General features: G+C 41.1%; 1 long non-coding RNA gene across 3 annotated transcripts in view; it reads right to left on the reverse strand.

Annotated features, from left to right (window-relative positions):
• The window catches only part of LOC110366334 (uncharacterized), a 63,901-nt gene that overhangs the window by 15,938 nt on the left and 32,940 nt on the right, over positions 1–15,023 (reverse strand). The window contains exon 4 of one of the 3 annotated variants that reach the window (XR_010469914.1): positions 5,841–5,995. This is a non-coding gene — a long non-coding RNA (uncharacterized LOC110366334). Of the gene's footprint in view, positions 1–5,840; positions 5,996–6,022; positions 14,574–15,023 lie in introns of those variants that run through there. The other 2 variants (XR_010469913.1, XR_010469912.1) reach the window with 2 other exon arrangements.

The following is a 15,023-nucleotide window of genomic DNA, read 5'->3' on the forward strand; positions in this document are numbered from 1 at the left end:
AAAAAAAAGGTTTAATCCCCTTAAGCTCATAGAAAATTTCATTTCAACTCAAATAAAATTATTCAAAATGAGCTCAAATCATTCTTTCTTCATGTCATCTGCTCTTCACTCAGCTAGTTAGGAAAAAACAACTAAATTCCTATCTCTCTGTGCTCAGTTCCTGAGCTGAAACATCCACATTACTGCCAGCTCTGCATAAACCCCTGTGCATTGGATTCCACGCGTAGTCAGTCAGATTGCCCTGGGATGGTATCAACAGCACTACAGGATCTGGTCCATAGCATCAGCAGAAAATATTGATAAATTGCAATAGTAGAAACAATTATAAATTTATAGTAGGCTATTGTGGTAGGACCGTGCTCCGATTCATCTGTCTGGGCTCTCTGTGGACAATTTCAGAAAGAAAGATGAACCTCCTGAAGGCATCTCACATGGCTTAGCCCCCACATGGATTAAGACGACTGCAGAAGGAATGAGTAGGTGGATGAGTAGATGCAGAACCTTTAGGTGGCTAATAGAATCATAGAATCATTTTGGTTAGAGGAGACACTCAGGATCATTGAGTCCAACCATAACCTAACTCTAGCACTAAACCATGTCCCTAAGAACCTCGTCTAAATGCCTTTTAAACCCCTACAGGGATGGTGACTCCACCACTGCCTTAGACAACCCGTTTAATTGCCTGACAACCCTTTCTGTGAAGAATTTTTTCATAATATCCCATCTAAACCTCCCCTGGTGCAACCTGAAACCATTTTCTCTTGTCCTAATGGTAGGTGTGGGGAGTGCGCATCCTTTGTGGTTGTTTTGTGTTTGTTTATAACCTCTGAACTCCCTTAAACTTGGAAAGTTCAGGTTTTTACAGTTACTGTTAGTTCTGCTGAGGTCCCACCTATCAGCTTGTCATTACTGGATATCTGATTTGTTTTTACTGAGCCAAATGCAGACCAAAATTGAGATAATTTAAGTGTTAAGTGCTGTTAATTGGCATTCAGTGCTGTGGGGGTGCTATGTGACAACAAAGCAAACAGCTTGTTCATCTGTAAGTAAAGACTAATGCAGATGGTTTTCTTACAGTTGAAGTTCCTTTTACTTTGAAAAATTAATGATTTATTCTATTAAGACATCTCTCTGGAAATACACTTTAATGGGATGTTGGCTGGCATTTAGATTTCCCTCACCAAGTGGAAGTGAAATTCAACACATACTGAAACATTTCTTTTTGCATTCAGCAGTATATGATGAAGGTCAAAATGCAGTTGCTGTAGTTTTTCGCTTTGATATTACATTGTTTCAATGATGTCATAATATTATTTGTACATCGTTTGCTGTTTGTGAGCTCTTTGTACGCAAGCTCTGACTTTTGTATTTCCTGCTCTGCTTGACCATTATTGTAATACTTTGATGTCAGTAATCAACTAGTATTTTTTAAAAAGCACATGAATCTGAACACATGCAGCACAATTCTGTAGCATTTATCCATACAGAATAATTCTTCACTACCTCTATAACCACTGAGTCTTGCTGTGAATGCTTCGAGTAAAATACAGCTCCAAGAATGTAAGTGGTAGGCTTAAAGCCACAAAGTATGGCTTTTAAATTAAGTGTTAAAGTATGCTGAAGTGGTTAAAGAGTCTCATATATTTTTGATATTCAGTGGAACTTAGATTCTTAAATGCCTGTCTGACTTTTAAAAAATGAGACTTACAAGATTTCCAGAAAATATCTGTTAGCCAGGTAATCTAAAGCAATTTGCTGTATAATATAGGAACATTCCAAAGGAGAAAAAATGAAGTAATTGGTGCTATCAAATGAGAATGAAGATCATGAATTGTTCTTCTGCCACATAGTGACATTTAGTTCCCCTCCACCTCCCAACTCTGACATAAGAAATATTCAAAAGTTCAAAACTTGGTGCTTTAGGCGATTGAAAGGTGTCACAAGGCTTGAAAATTGATCATCAAAATGAGAAATGTGGGTTCCCTTGCAGTCATTAGAGAAAACCATCCCCAGAGGATGCCATAAGCACAATCATGGGAAGCAATAAGGACAATTTCCCATCTGACGGAAACTGGGGTGCCCAGTCAAACTACATCTTGTGTATTGCAAGACTGTCTGGTTAGTTAGTTAAGCAGACCCAAGGACTGTTCTTTCTCCTGAAAACAAATAGTGTGACATGGCTTTCATCTTTACACTAAATTCTGCTCTACCCATTCTCTCCAAAATGTGGTGGCCCCATCCATATTGATTTTTAATCTGTTCTCTCTAAAAGCTGGGAAAAGGAAGAGCTATCACCCTGCTCTTAGGGAAGAGGCAAGGTCTGACTTCCCACAAGGAGTGTCCTTACCTCGGGTTTTTTGACTCTGCCCCTTGTGAGGCTGGATTTTATAAATTGCTGTCTGCTTAATATTGAACACATGTGGATCTGATACATCCTCCGCTGGCTCAGGGCTTTCCTCAGTAGATGAAAATCATGGTTTTGTTTGCTCGATTCTTTAATCTACATTTTTGCATGCATTGCTGTAGAGTGACTTGTTTAATGGGAGGAGAAATCCCTCTTAACCAAGTGCCCTGGAGCCTGTTTGATTTTAGGGCTTGTGGGTCTTTCAGAATGTTTTGATGGAGGGCTTTTTAGTCACCCACGCAATCTCTGATTGACTTTGGCAGCACTGGACCATTTATGTTTGTTCCTCAGTTCCTGACAGAACAGTGTCTCTGGGTAGGAGAAAATAAATACCCAGGACTCTACCTGAAAAACATATCAGCTACAAAAAGAAATGAAACAAGAAAAGATTAATTTAACATTGCTGACAATTGTGAGATATTTGACTGTTCTATGCACAAAAAATGAAATGCTTTGTTGAACTAAAGAGAACCAAAGCCCTTTGTCAATCAGCACCTCTTACGCCTGGACACCCCATTTTAGTGACTTAATAGACTTGTTTTTCACAGATTTCTAGAGGAAGTTTCTTTTAGCCTTCCACAAGGAGTGATGGTTAATTCTTGTTGTATTTTATGTCTTCTTTAATTTGACAAAACAAGAATAGCTCAAATCAATCATCAGAAAGGATGTCATACATAACAGCTCAAAATGAAATGCTGGGGGAAACAGAGAAGGTGGAATATTAGATGTGCGAGTTGCCTGGAAAAACAGGAGGGTATTGAGTCACGCTGCTCTGCCTTGCTGCACGTTGGATGCTCTCATTGCTGTCAGCGCATGGTTCAACACAACCTCTGCCTTGAGCTTCTTGCTCTACCACTGTGTGGAAACGGGCACGCTGTGCAGAGGGAGCACAATGTCTCATTGATTAATTCATAGTTGGTGCAGGAATTTCTGCTCTGTTAATTTCAGACTCAACACTTTCTGCCACAATTGACTCACCACTTTGCCCCAGATGCTCTCTCAGTATCTCCTGCTCTGAGGAGTTGCTTTGCAAGGCACCTGGCACCCTGGAAGGAACAGTTTGCAAGTTCATCCCTCTGAATTGTCTTCTATGATGGATAGTTTAATTTTGAACTTAAATGAACAGTTTCGGGTTCTTACTGACACATGATGGACATGTTCCTGTGCGACCTCACCTAGGCGTTCCTGCTCCAGCAGGGGGATTGGACTAGAAGATCTTTTGAGGTCCCTTCCAGTCCCAAACATACTGTGATACTGTGATGATCCTGCAAGCTAAATAACTCTGATCAGCATCCAAGTGAATCCCTAGGATTCAGTTAGACACTACTGCAGCCCTAGTAGATGAACCCCAGAATTCCTATGGGATTCAAAGAGCAAATGAGGGAACTGAAAAGTATGGCTGTGAGCTGCTATCAGCAATTCCAGAAGCATCTCTTAAAGACTAACGCCAGTTATTTTATGAGCATGGCCCAAGGGTTGTCCTGGGGTAAGCAGGTGGCAGATAATCTGCCCACATCCTTATTACCACTCACCTCAAATTTGCTGTATCACCTCAAAAAAAGATTGCAATAACTAGAATACTGCAGGATATCTGTGTTATCTTTGTATAATAACTCCTCAAACCTTCCTTTATTCCTGGCCTGCATGCATTCTGTTGCAACTGGTTTCCTGCAGCTCCATGTTCATCAAATGGAAAATTGTTCCCTTCTCTCACTTCTGATTTTGGTATTTTGGATATTTTTGTTTGGGTCTTCTTGACTCCTCCATAACAAGAGAGAAATCATATGTATGAATTGTATTTCCTTGCTGGGTAAACACAGTTTCATGCTGGTCTGTATTCATATTTTACATTTGACAGTTCATGTCTGGCAATGAAGATTTACTGAAATCACTAGGGATCCATTAAGGATGTGGCCCCTTTTATGTGAAAACACCATGTGTCCATTTCTGGGGATGAAGCAAAGAGTCCTCCTGTTCTGAATAAAACCCAGGAAACAAAACTTCTTTCTTAAAAATATGTGAGCAATTATTTGTGTGATCAAAGGTGAATTCAAGCCCTCCTCTGTTGTAAAGCCCCACAAATGGAAGAGGATCTTGCTACTCTGTCTGAACAACAGCATCAGCAAGTCCTGCAAATAAGCTCTTTGGAAGAATGTTTCTCATCAGGCCAGTTGAGCTTCATTTGAAACAGCTGCCTGCCACTGACATCTGATGTTGATATATTCGTGATTTATCTGGAAATCAATTGAGGTTTTTTTATTCTACCAATACTGGGCACATGAGGTGGATGCAATGGGTAGATGGAAATTAGGTCAGGAACAGAGAAGAGGCCCATCCATGTGACCGGTACTCTTTAAGAAGACCCCTGGGCAGCCCCCCATGCTCAGAACTACCCCAGAGCCAGACCCACCCCATCTAACCAAAGCAAAAAAAGTATAAAAATAAACAGGCTGAGAGAGTTGGGGTGTTCAGCTGGAGAAGAGAAGGATCTGAGGAGACATTATTGCAGCCTTTCTGTAGTTAAAAGGGACTGATAAGAAAGATGGGGACAGACTTTTCAGCAGGGCCTGTTGAGATAAGACAAGGAGTGATGGCTTTAAACTATAGGAGGGGAGATTCAGGTCAGACATGAGGAAGAAATGGTTTACACTGCGGGGGGTGAGAGCCTGGCCCAGATTGCCCAGAGAGGTGGTGGATGAACCATCCCTGGAGACATCCCAGGCTAGGCTGGATGGGGCTCTGAGCAACCTGAGCTGGTGAAGATGTCCCTGCTCATGGCATGGGTGGCACTGGATGAGCTTTGGAGGTCCCTTCCAACCCAAACTCTTCTATGCTTCTATGCCTCTATGATTCTATGATTCTATGGGGATTCCAGAGTCATGTTGACTTCGCTTCTCTGTAAGCAAGTTCTCAGCGACAGCAGGTGTATGAAGTCTGATAAAATTCGGTAAACACCATCAAAACATCAGTTAGTAACTTCTGCCCTAATTTTACCACATTGTACCTACTTTTTGACTGTATGACAAAAGCCTTATGACCAAGAAATAAAATAGGCCATTCCCGTGAGGAATGAAAAGAGTGGAACGTAATCTAGGACAACAGGGAGACCATCTTGGATGACTTCTGAGGTTTTTTTCAAGGTCATTATGAAGTTTTCAAATTGTTATAATTTCTTTCTTTTTTTTCCATAATTACTGGGAAGCTATTTGTACTCTGGCCTCAGAGACAGGGAGCACTGGGAAAGCTTGGCAACTTATTATTCAGTGAAAAGGGCTTTCAGAGGAAATTTGAATGTATAATGAACTGTTAACACGTACGGGGATTTCTCTCCCTCTCTCACTCTTTTTGTGAATTCCCAGCAGTGTGTGGATTAAATGCAAAATATACGGTCAAGACAAACGTGGCTGTTAAACTGTGCAACTAATAACTGTAATACCTTATAATAAGGTCATCTTCCTAAGCTGCATCGGCTTAGCACAAAATTATTTATGCAGTAGGGTGTTGTTTCATGCATGCTCTGGAATATGGTGCTCTTTTAAATTACTGTTTTCTTGCTTGCATTGTTGTCTTAGGTTGACATGTGTCCTGAAACTGAAAGAAAAGAGAACGAACATGTTAAAAAAATACAGGAACAAGAGCAAATCTATATACGTGGGGACTTCAGGATAGCGATCGGAATGGTAACTTCTGTACCAAAAGTGTGTGGCATGTGCCAGTGTCACACCAGATCAGAGGTGGACTATTTTTAGAAATTAAAATTCATCTTTTATAGCCCCCTGATGTCAAGCTCCCATCCATAGTGAAGGAGGATTATTAGCTGTTGGAAGAGAAGGCAGGGAAGATTTCGAATAAACCTATTAATCCCTAGCAGCTCTCTACAGAAGGGAATTTACAGATCCCTGAAAAAGTCCTTACTCAGCCTCCTGGAGCCACAGCAAACAGCTTACCTGTGTGTAAGATCAGACCTCATATGCACTCGTGTAAAGTGGAAAGAGTTTGTCTCTAGTGGTCTCACTGTCATCTGTAAAAAGCAGCCTCTGGAACCAGCATGGTGAGGTTTGCCTGACCCTGACTCTCTTTGTCTTGCAGAACATCCCGTACAGAACGTGTCTGTGTGCTCGTGATAATGGACCTCTCTCCTCCTATGTCCAGGTAGACGGGACGTCTTAAATTTTGGAATATTTCCTTTGACTAGCATGGCTGCCGACTCAAAGCCCCACCATTCTGTTAAGAACAAATGTGAGAGCTCAGCTAATTAGGCAAACTTCAGTACTGAGGCTAAAGCCTGCTTTAAAAACCACTTTTCCAGTTATAGATTGAGGTGACTTACAAAGTACAAGTGGATTGCTGATTAGACAATGTTTTACGATCTGAAAGCAAATTTTACTAAAAAAGGTACAACTGCAATTGATAATGCAAATTAAGGAATGAGGAATGTATATCTTGTTTTAATGGTTGCAAAACAATAAAGATGAAAAATATAAATCTACCAGAATAATATGTATTTGTATGCATAGACACAGACGTAATACGCAGGGATCCCATATATCTTGAGTGTGCAGTACTGAATGTAACACAGAATGGTAAAGGAAATGTTAATTTGACTTTGTAACAAAGAGAGGAAGGCAAATTAGGGGAATATAAAGTACAAGGCTTCATTTAAGGGTATAAAGGACAAACTTGTTGGGAAAGAGTTTTAATTTACCTTCCAAATCCTCCTCTATACTAGAAGAAATCCAAAATTACTTTTCTCTTGCTGATTTGTGTAATGCTATCTCTAAAAGAGATAAATGACCCAAGGAAAATGGCTTGAGATATTCAACATGAGAAGACGATCTGCACCCTTAGGCTACCAACATAATCTCACACTGGTCTAGAACATTTATTTTGTGTGTTACAGGAACTGGTCAAGTTTTTTACCAGGGGTCATGGCCCCACGTGCTGCTGAAAAGCAGTGAGAGACTAGTCCTGTTTGCAGAGCTTGTAATCGAAGCTGACAGCTCATGAAGTGTCACAGAAAAGCTGAGACTTGCCAAGCTTGCACAACAAGTCGGGAGTAGAGCTCTGAGCTGAGCCCAGGTGGGTGTTTTAGAAGTAGTAAATTCAACCCAAATTTTCTTTAACTGGGTAGAGTTGGCAGCAGAGTCCACAAGGATAAAAGTTCAGAATGGAGGGCAAACCAGAGACAAGGAGTATCTGCAGGCTGCATAAAGCAAACACAGTAAATCCTGGCTATTTGCATCCTTTGGAATCAGAGACATTTGGGGTTTGGTTGCATTTGATGGGGCAGTAAGAAGCTATTTTTACTCCAGTCTTAAAAAGAGCAAAACCAAAATACAGTTTGCCATGCTGCAAATTCTGTTGGGGTGGATGACTCCGTGAAGAAGGAGGCAGCTCCATCCCTCTACTAGACTGGGGAGCGCTGTTGGACCTCTGTTGGAACATTCCAGTTCAAAACATATACAGTTGTTGTCCACCAGCAAGTAACCTAACAGAGAGATGGTACGTACCCTCCTCCTTCCACCCTCCTGCCTCACTCTACTTCAGCATCCCTTCAGCTATGATAAGCAAAGGTCCTTGGTGGCAGGTGCTGAGTCCCAATTTTTGACATAGCATTTGAGAGGAACCACGTGAGAAAAGATTCAAAAGCTTAAGCGGAGTCACCGTAAGTCCTAGAAATCAGTTTATTTTTATTTATGACTCCCTTTAACAGTCCAGATGTTTGATACAAAGACAGTATGAAGATTACAGTGCGTTGTCAAGTTCATATCTTTGTTAGTTGATGGGACTACCGAGCTGTGGGCATGAGAAAGGGTTTGATATCAAACTTTGTCAAACCACTTCAAACCACCTGAGGTGTCTTATTTCAATTATCATTTTAAAAATAGAATTGGTTTTCATTCCCTGATCCACTGATTCCTGACGGGGTTATCTTAGAATCACTTTGAGACTCAGGGCCAGAAAGCATCTAATGAGGATTTAGCTAAATGGATGCTTGTCTGGCTGTGCCCCTTCTGTTCTTGAAATGACAGAAGTTATCCTACATTGGCTGAACTTTTAAAATATGTCATCCGCTTGCTAGTCAGTAGGTAAAGAGTTAAAAAAAAGAAAGAAAGAAAAAAGCCAGGACTTACAGCTGTGCTTCAAGCTTGGTCAGAAGTTATTTTACCCAAAGCTTATACTCATTATACTCAGTCCCAAATCCTGTAAGCTGTAGATGCTCTTTTTTTCCCAAGATCATTTCAAGAGCTGCCTTTTTTTCGGAATGAAAAGGCAGTTTTCCTTGGAAATTTGACCCTGATTGTGTCTGACCCTAACAGCGTAGCTACTGTGTCATGGTCACCCCCCGCCACTTCTGCATGTGGCCTTGGCCATCCGCTTTATTTGCTTGTTCCCACACTCGCAAACTCTACCAGAAAGGACAGTAGGAAGCAACAACACCATCTTTCTATGTGGGAAGTGAGAGAGCTGCATGAATTAGACACTTCCCAAACTCTTCCCACTGGCAACAGCATGTGCAACAACAAGAGGTTATTTAGAGACGAGGAGGATGCAGGTTTGGGGTTGATGCAGCCTAAGAAGGAATCGCAATGATGACAACCAGGAGATGTCTGTTTCTCCAGGGATTTCTGATTCATGTAAAAGACAAGTCAACAAATATGCATGTGCTGAGGAATAAAGCAATTTAAAGCCTCATCAGAACTGAAGTTTTCTGTAAACATGGAGGACAACATGAAGGAATTCTGTGTGGTGTTTGTCTGCAGATCAAGGGGGATATGTGGAAAAGAATATTGTTTCTGAGAGTGGGACATCTGAGGTGCTTGGTACTTCGAGTTTTTTGGGGGTTTTTTTGGTTTGGTTTTTTTTTTTTTTTTTGAAGCAGCTTTCAGGCAATCCATTCAGAGAAATCTGCAACAAAGCTATCTCAAGAATGTAAGTCTCCATGTGAAATTGAAATGAGTTTAATGTGTTTCTCTGACTGTCAATAAAATGGGAGAGAGACACAGAGGAATTGTGATGTTGAAAAACCTCACAAAGCTGAAGAGTTAGGACTGTCTTCTTAGGTAACTGGAGGCAGGTGAAGATAATATCGATTCAAAGGAACCTCATTAGGTTATGTGATTAATGGCCTTTTCCTTGCACACAAAGGAGCACAGAGACACATTGGGAGGTGGCAGCCCCCATAAACTACACAGAGAAACCATTCCTGGACCAGGGTTGCCCCAGGAGAACTTCAGCCTTATGGGCCAGGGTGATGACACCCACCCCATGAGTTGATGAGGACAAGAGGCTCCTTATGGGATGTTTAGGGGAGGAATTAAAGAAGTTGAAAGGACAGTATCTGTCTGGTTTGGGGAGGAACAAACATTTGAAAACAATGGGATAAAGGGACAGGTCACTTCTGAACAGTTTGCTGGTCTGGCCATGCTTGTCTGGCCATGTCCTGGTCCAGATCAGTGCAGACTGTCCTGTCTCTTCATTAAATTTCATTTCTAACCACCACCCTGGGTGAGGTGCTCCCTGTTCTGCATGGATATGTGTGCATGGGGGTTTGGAGTCACTGGAGTCACACCACAGATTGGAGGACCTCTGTGTGGTGCCAGCAACTAGAGAGAACAGAGTGTGAACATGTTGTGTGAGTGTGTCTGTGTGCGATCGCAAGTGAACACAAACCAGATTAGCTGGTGAAAGGAACATGCAGCTTGGCAGACAGATATGGAGGTGGCCATAAGTCTGGACCAGATACTGGAGAGACACGAGACCGGTGAGTTTTTGCTGGATGGACACAGGGGTCCAAGACAGCCACTGGAGAGAACATGAGGTCTGGGGATCTGCAGAGAGAAGTCTTTTCATGTGTATGTGTTTGCGCATGAAGCAACTGGAGATGTGAGGATCCAAAGGCCAGCTACTGGGTGGACAGTGTCTAGAGCCAGTTATTGGATGATTCTGTATTGTATGTATGTAACAACATAGGAGTCATTTTGGTCTTGGAAATCTTGGTTTCGTGTACCACAGGGACTGCTCTTTTCCTGATTTTCTTCGCCCCTCTCACATTCTCCAATTGCCGTCACCCAATCATCTTCTTTCAGACTAAAAGACATAATTTTTCAATTTGTAGAACTGTCTTAACGGCTAGTGCCTTGTCTTCTGCTGCCAGCCGCCACCCAGCAGTGAGAGTCCGTTCAGAAATACCATAGGATCATAAATCATAGAATCATTTTGGTTGGAAAAGACCTTTAAGATCATTGAGTCCAACCGTTAACCCAACACTGTCAAGTCCACCTCTAAACCATGTCCCTAAGAACCCCACCATACCAGGGACACCAGGTATCACAGGATTAATTCCTAGGTGCTGGCTCATCCTGATTCTCCAAAATCTGTTTGCTACAGCTTGTTTGATCCAAAGACAGTTAGAGACAACAGATTTGAAATAACTCCCCACAGCCATCCATCTGAAAGTAAAATTATCGTTTCTGTACTCTGAATATCCATTTGCAATTTTTAAGGAGTGTTCTGAGATCTGGAGGGAGGCACAGTTTAAGAAGGAATTAGACAGGCAGGTATTTATCTGGCTGTCTAATTTCATTCCTTAAAGCTAATATTCTTTGTTGTCTGGGTATGGGTATTTTAAATGACGAGTTTAATACCACTATGGTTTTCTCTTTTTTTTTTTTTTTTAATTATTATTTTTATTAAGTCTAACCAGTTATTATTTCACCGTGCATTACTGATCTTTTCTGTCATATATTTCAGTTTCTTATCATAAATTAAGCTTAACTGACTGGTGGGTAACTCCAAATTCCACACGATAAGGCAGGATCCATTTCTTTATTACACCAGCATAGGCAGACTATTGTATGTATAGTTCCAGGTTATTATTTCTGATTCAACAAAGGTTTCTGAGCACTATTTAAGTGCTTAACTATATTGAATTTATGATGGTTATGTATCTTTTATGTGCAAAAATGCTGTCTGGAGTTCAAGACAGCAACCCGAGTGTCAAAACCGCTTGATGTGTCATCTGAGATTCAGAACAACTTCTGGTAAATTGCTGTAGATGACTTCTGTCTTCCTTCCTTCTGATTCCTGCTATGGACAATGGAAGTACTTTCCAAGGAAAGCCATGGCTAGTTAGGCAACTGTCTGTGTTTGTAGTCTACATATTTTGTTTGGGTGCTTGGAGGTCTTTGGTGAAGACCGTATTATATAATACAAGTTCGATGACATATTCAGGGTGTGTGAACTGTTTCAGTTCTGAGACAAAGGTTTATCTACACCTGAGTGCCCAATTTGTCTTCTACTCCTCGTTTTCTTTTATTCCTTCATAAAGTACTGTTTTATGAAGCTATTTGATTAATTGCTTTAATAAACAAAGAGTTGTCAGTCACTGAGCAACACCCCAGCACATTACATAGGTTTTCCCAGGTTTCTTAATGGGAACATGGGTTGGCACTTTAAAATGATCCCTATAAATTAGATTTGGCAGAAAGACTACAGGGATGAGAATGTAAATAAACACAGACCAAAATTAGCAAAACATTTCATCCACAATTGCTAGAACAGGATTTTTCCACAGTGTTAAAACACCTTTTCTTCCCTCTGTTTCATTCTGAAAAGCAAGATTTTTGGTAAATCTACCTAGCATTTCAGAAAGTTTCTATTTTGTTCTAACAGCGTATTTTCATGGAATATGTACCGGTTTAAAAAAGGGCTGATCTAGTGATGGTTCATTGATAAATGTGATGGACCCTGCTGCCTTCCAACAACCTAAATTGAGCAAAATACATTGTTGCCATGCAACAAACTTTTATGATCTTGACCCCAGTTCTCTGGTAAACCATGTAAAGGTGAAGACTCAGATTCAAAGGCAAAGTGTGTTTCTCTGCCACATGTACTTGAAACCAACTCTAATCAGCTGTCTGCAAATCCTATGGTCTCTAAGAGATCAGAATAGATAAGAGCCTTCCTGAAAATTTCCTGTTGTTTCATGCAGTTTTTTTCATGTCATTGTCACCTCTAGGAGAATTTTAAGTTTGCCCTACACTCGGGGAGTAGTTTGGGCTCAGTCCTAGATGTGAGAACATCGTTGCTGCTCTAGATCCCCAGCTACATGCACAGCATGTGCTGCTAAAATGCTTTCACACTGGGCTTCAAAACTCTGTGACAAAGCATAATCCTCCTCAGGATTGTTTTATTTTTAATTTCCTCTTCCCTTTATAAATATCTGCCTCTGCTTAAAGATAAACATGAAAACACTAAGAATGAGAAGGCTATAGGTCCATGTGAAGTAGCAGTGCTGGAGGAAAAAATTGGAAACTTTAGAGACTCAGACACTCCAGCCTTAAGTGCGGGAGTTGGAGAAAATCTCTTATTCAGTAGGAATGTTTCCTTACCCCTTGCATGCCTACTTTGCTATATGTTTTGCCTGTCTTATGTCAGATCTGTAAGTACATGCTCTTTTTGAAAATTCATGAGGGGTTCTTGAGAAAGGCTCCAGTGCCTCATCACGGCCCTTCAGCTGTCCTGAAGCACAAACAGCAATGAGGTAAGGAATGCCAGACTCCAGGAAACAAGTCTTCACTATAATGCATTTTTTATCCTTGGGTTTTGCTTTTAATGCTATGGAATAACCTGCTGTGGGTTTAAAGGTTTGAGAGGATTTTGTTTAAAGACTACAGATAGGTATTTAAGGGCTTGGGCCAAGTAGTATTTAAGCAAACTGTTGCAATTGGTGAGCTCTGTGCTGGACTCTTGCCTCACAGCAGTGGTAGAGATAAATGTTGTGTATCTTTGTGATGCCTTTTTGAATACAGAGGAAAATTAAAAATGGACTGGGTTTCCTGGTCTCTTAACTTACTTGTTAGAAGAAAACATCTGTGAAGCCTGTGAAGCCCTGTCAAGGTGCAGATGCAAAAAAGCAACAGCAGATTTTTCTTTTTCTTCTTTTCTACTCGTCCTTTAATTCGTATTAGTGTGTTTCTGAGTCACAAGCAAAGATCTAAAGATTTAAAGAGTTACTCTTCCTTCACTGAAGTTCACTGTTAAGTGCATTTTGTAGATGGTCTCATCAGGCAGTAAAACCAAGAGCAAACATATTCTGTCGTCCTGGTTTGTCTGAGTAACAGCACCAGTGGTTCAAAGGAGAAACAAAACTCTGGAGTCAGAAGCCAATAGATAAATACACCTGAACACTGAGCTTTAATGGGAAAAGTGCTTTATATCCCTAGTAATCACCATACAGCAAGAGATGATCTCACCTTGCACATTCAATTGAAAAGGTCTGGGGTTTCAAGTAAGCAGCATTAAATTGTGTATGAGGTTTCAAGTGTTTATCATTCAGTAACCTCCTGTTCTCATATGGGGAGAGATAGAAAAGACGCCCACAGAGATGACTTTTCTTAGAAAGAAAGTATTCAACCCAACAGTATTTAAGTTACACAGACACTGTAATCTTCCAGCTGACTCTGTTGTCTTCACCAGCCTCTGTTTATTGCTCAGCTCCAGAGAACACTTTGTGCCTCTTGGTCATTCCTGGAGTATCTGCAGAGGCCAAATGATTCCTCTCCAGCCCTGCATCAAACCGATGCATTATGGTATCGGGTTGTCCTGATTTTGATCACTAAATGGAGGTGTTCTCTGAAATGCTCTCTTGTACATCAAAGGTGACTGACCAGCTGTTTTTTACAAGGTGTTGAAATCTGAAAAAGAGCAATGTGATGAGTCAGGGAATAGGACTTGGCAAAGTTCTTCATTGAGAGACTGTCAAGTGTTCATGGAGAACAAAGCTGCGTGGTCTAGGAAAGGCTGATGGCTTTCATTCCTGCAACAGGGAGGAGACTCCACCAAATAATGAAAAATTTAACAAACAGAGGTTTAGGTACAGCAAGCCTGAGGGAAATAAACAGACCATTTCATTTTGCTTGCTTGGAGCAAGTGCTTGATTTTATCCCATTGTCCCCAAAGAGCTGTCCCTGAAAATGGTTAATCAGGAGCAAATCTCACAATGCTGTTCAGTCCACACCAGCTCCAGCCCCTGAGCTGGGTACAGAACCTGGAGTCAAGTAGCTGTTGTTGGCTGAAGGGCTTAGATGAGTGTAGTGCAAATGTCTCCAAGAAAACCATGCCAAAGTCAACAGCTGTCTCTGATCGTCTTTTCCCACCTGTGGGTCTTAGAAAAAACACAAGTTATTTGTGACTGGGGAAGCTGCCCTTCTTGGCTCTTGCTGGAACAGATGGAGCATGCCTTGCACAGAAACATCATTGTGAAAGTCTGCAGACTGTAGTTTGTGTGAGTGGGTTCTGTTTCCCACTCTTGAGTGTGATGTTGAAAACTTTATACTTGCTGTGTTGGAAAATCTGATTTATCGGGAAAGTTTCTGTGAGTTTCTATTGGTATGGGAGGGAGAAAAAAACTCAACAACAAAACGAACAAACACAGAAACACACAATCAGCCAACCAACCAAAAAACGACAAAACCAAAACCAACCAAACACAGAAAACAAAACCAACCAACCAACCAACCAAAAACCAACACCCTAGCAAAAGACTCTATCAAGTGTCCATGTGGCTTTCTTTGTGGTAATTTCAGCTAGAGTAATTACTGGCTAACTTATTTAA

The sequence above is a fragment of the Columba livia genome, chromosome 2 (genome assembly GCF_036013475.1).
Source record: "Columba livia isolate bColLiv1 breed racing homer chromosome 2, bColLiv1.pat.W.v2, whole genome shotgun sequence".
Classification (NCBI taxonomy): Eukaryota; Metazoa; Chordata; class Aves; order Columbiformes; family Columbidae; genus Columba; species Columba livia.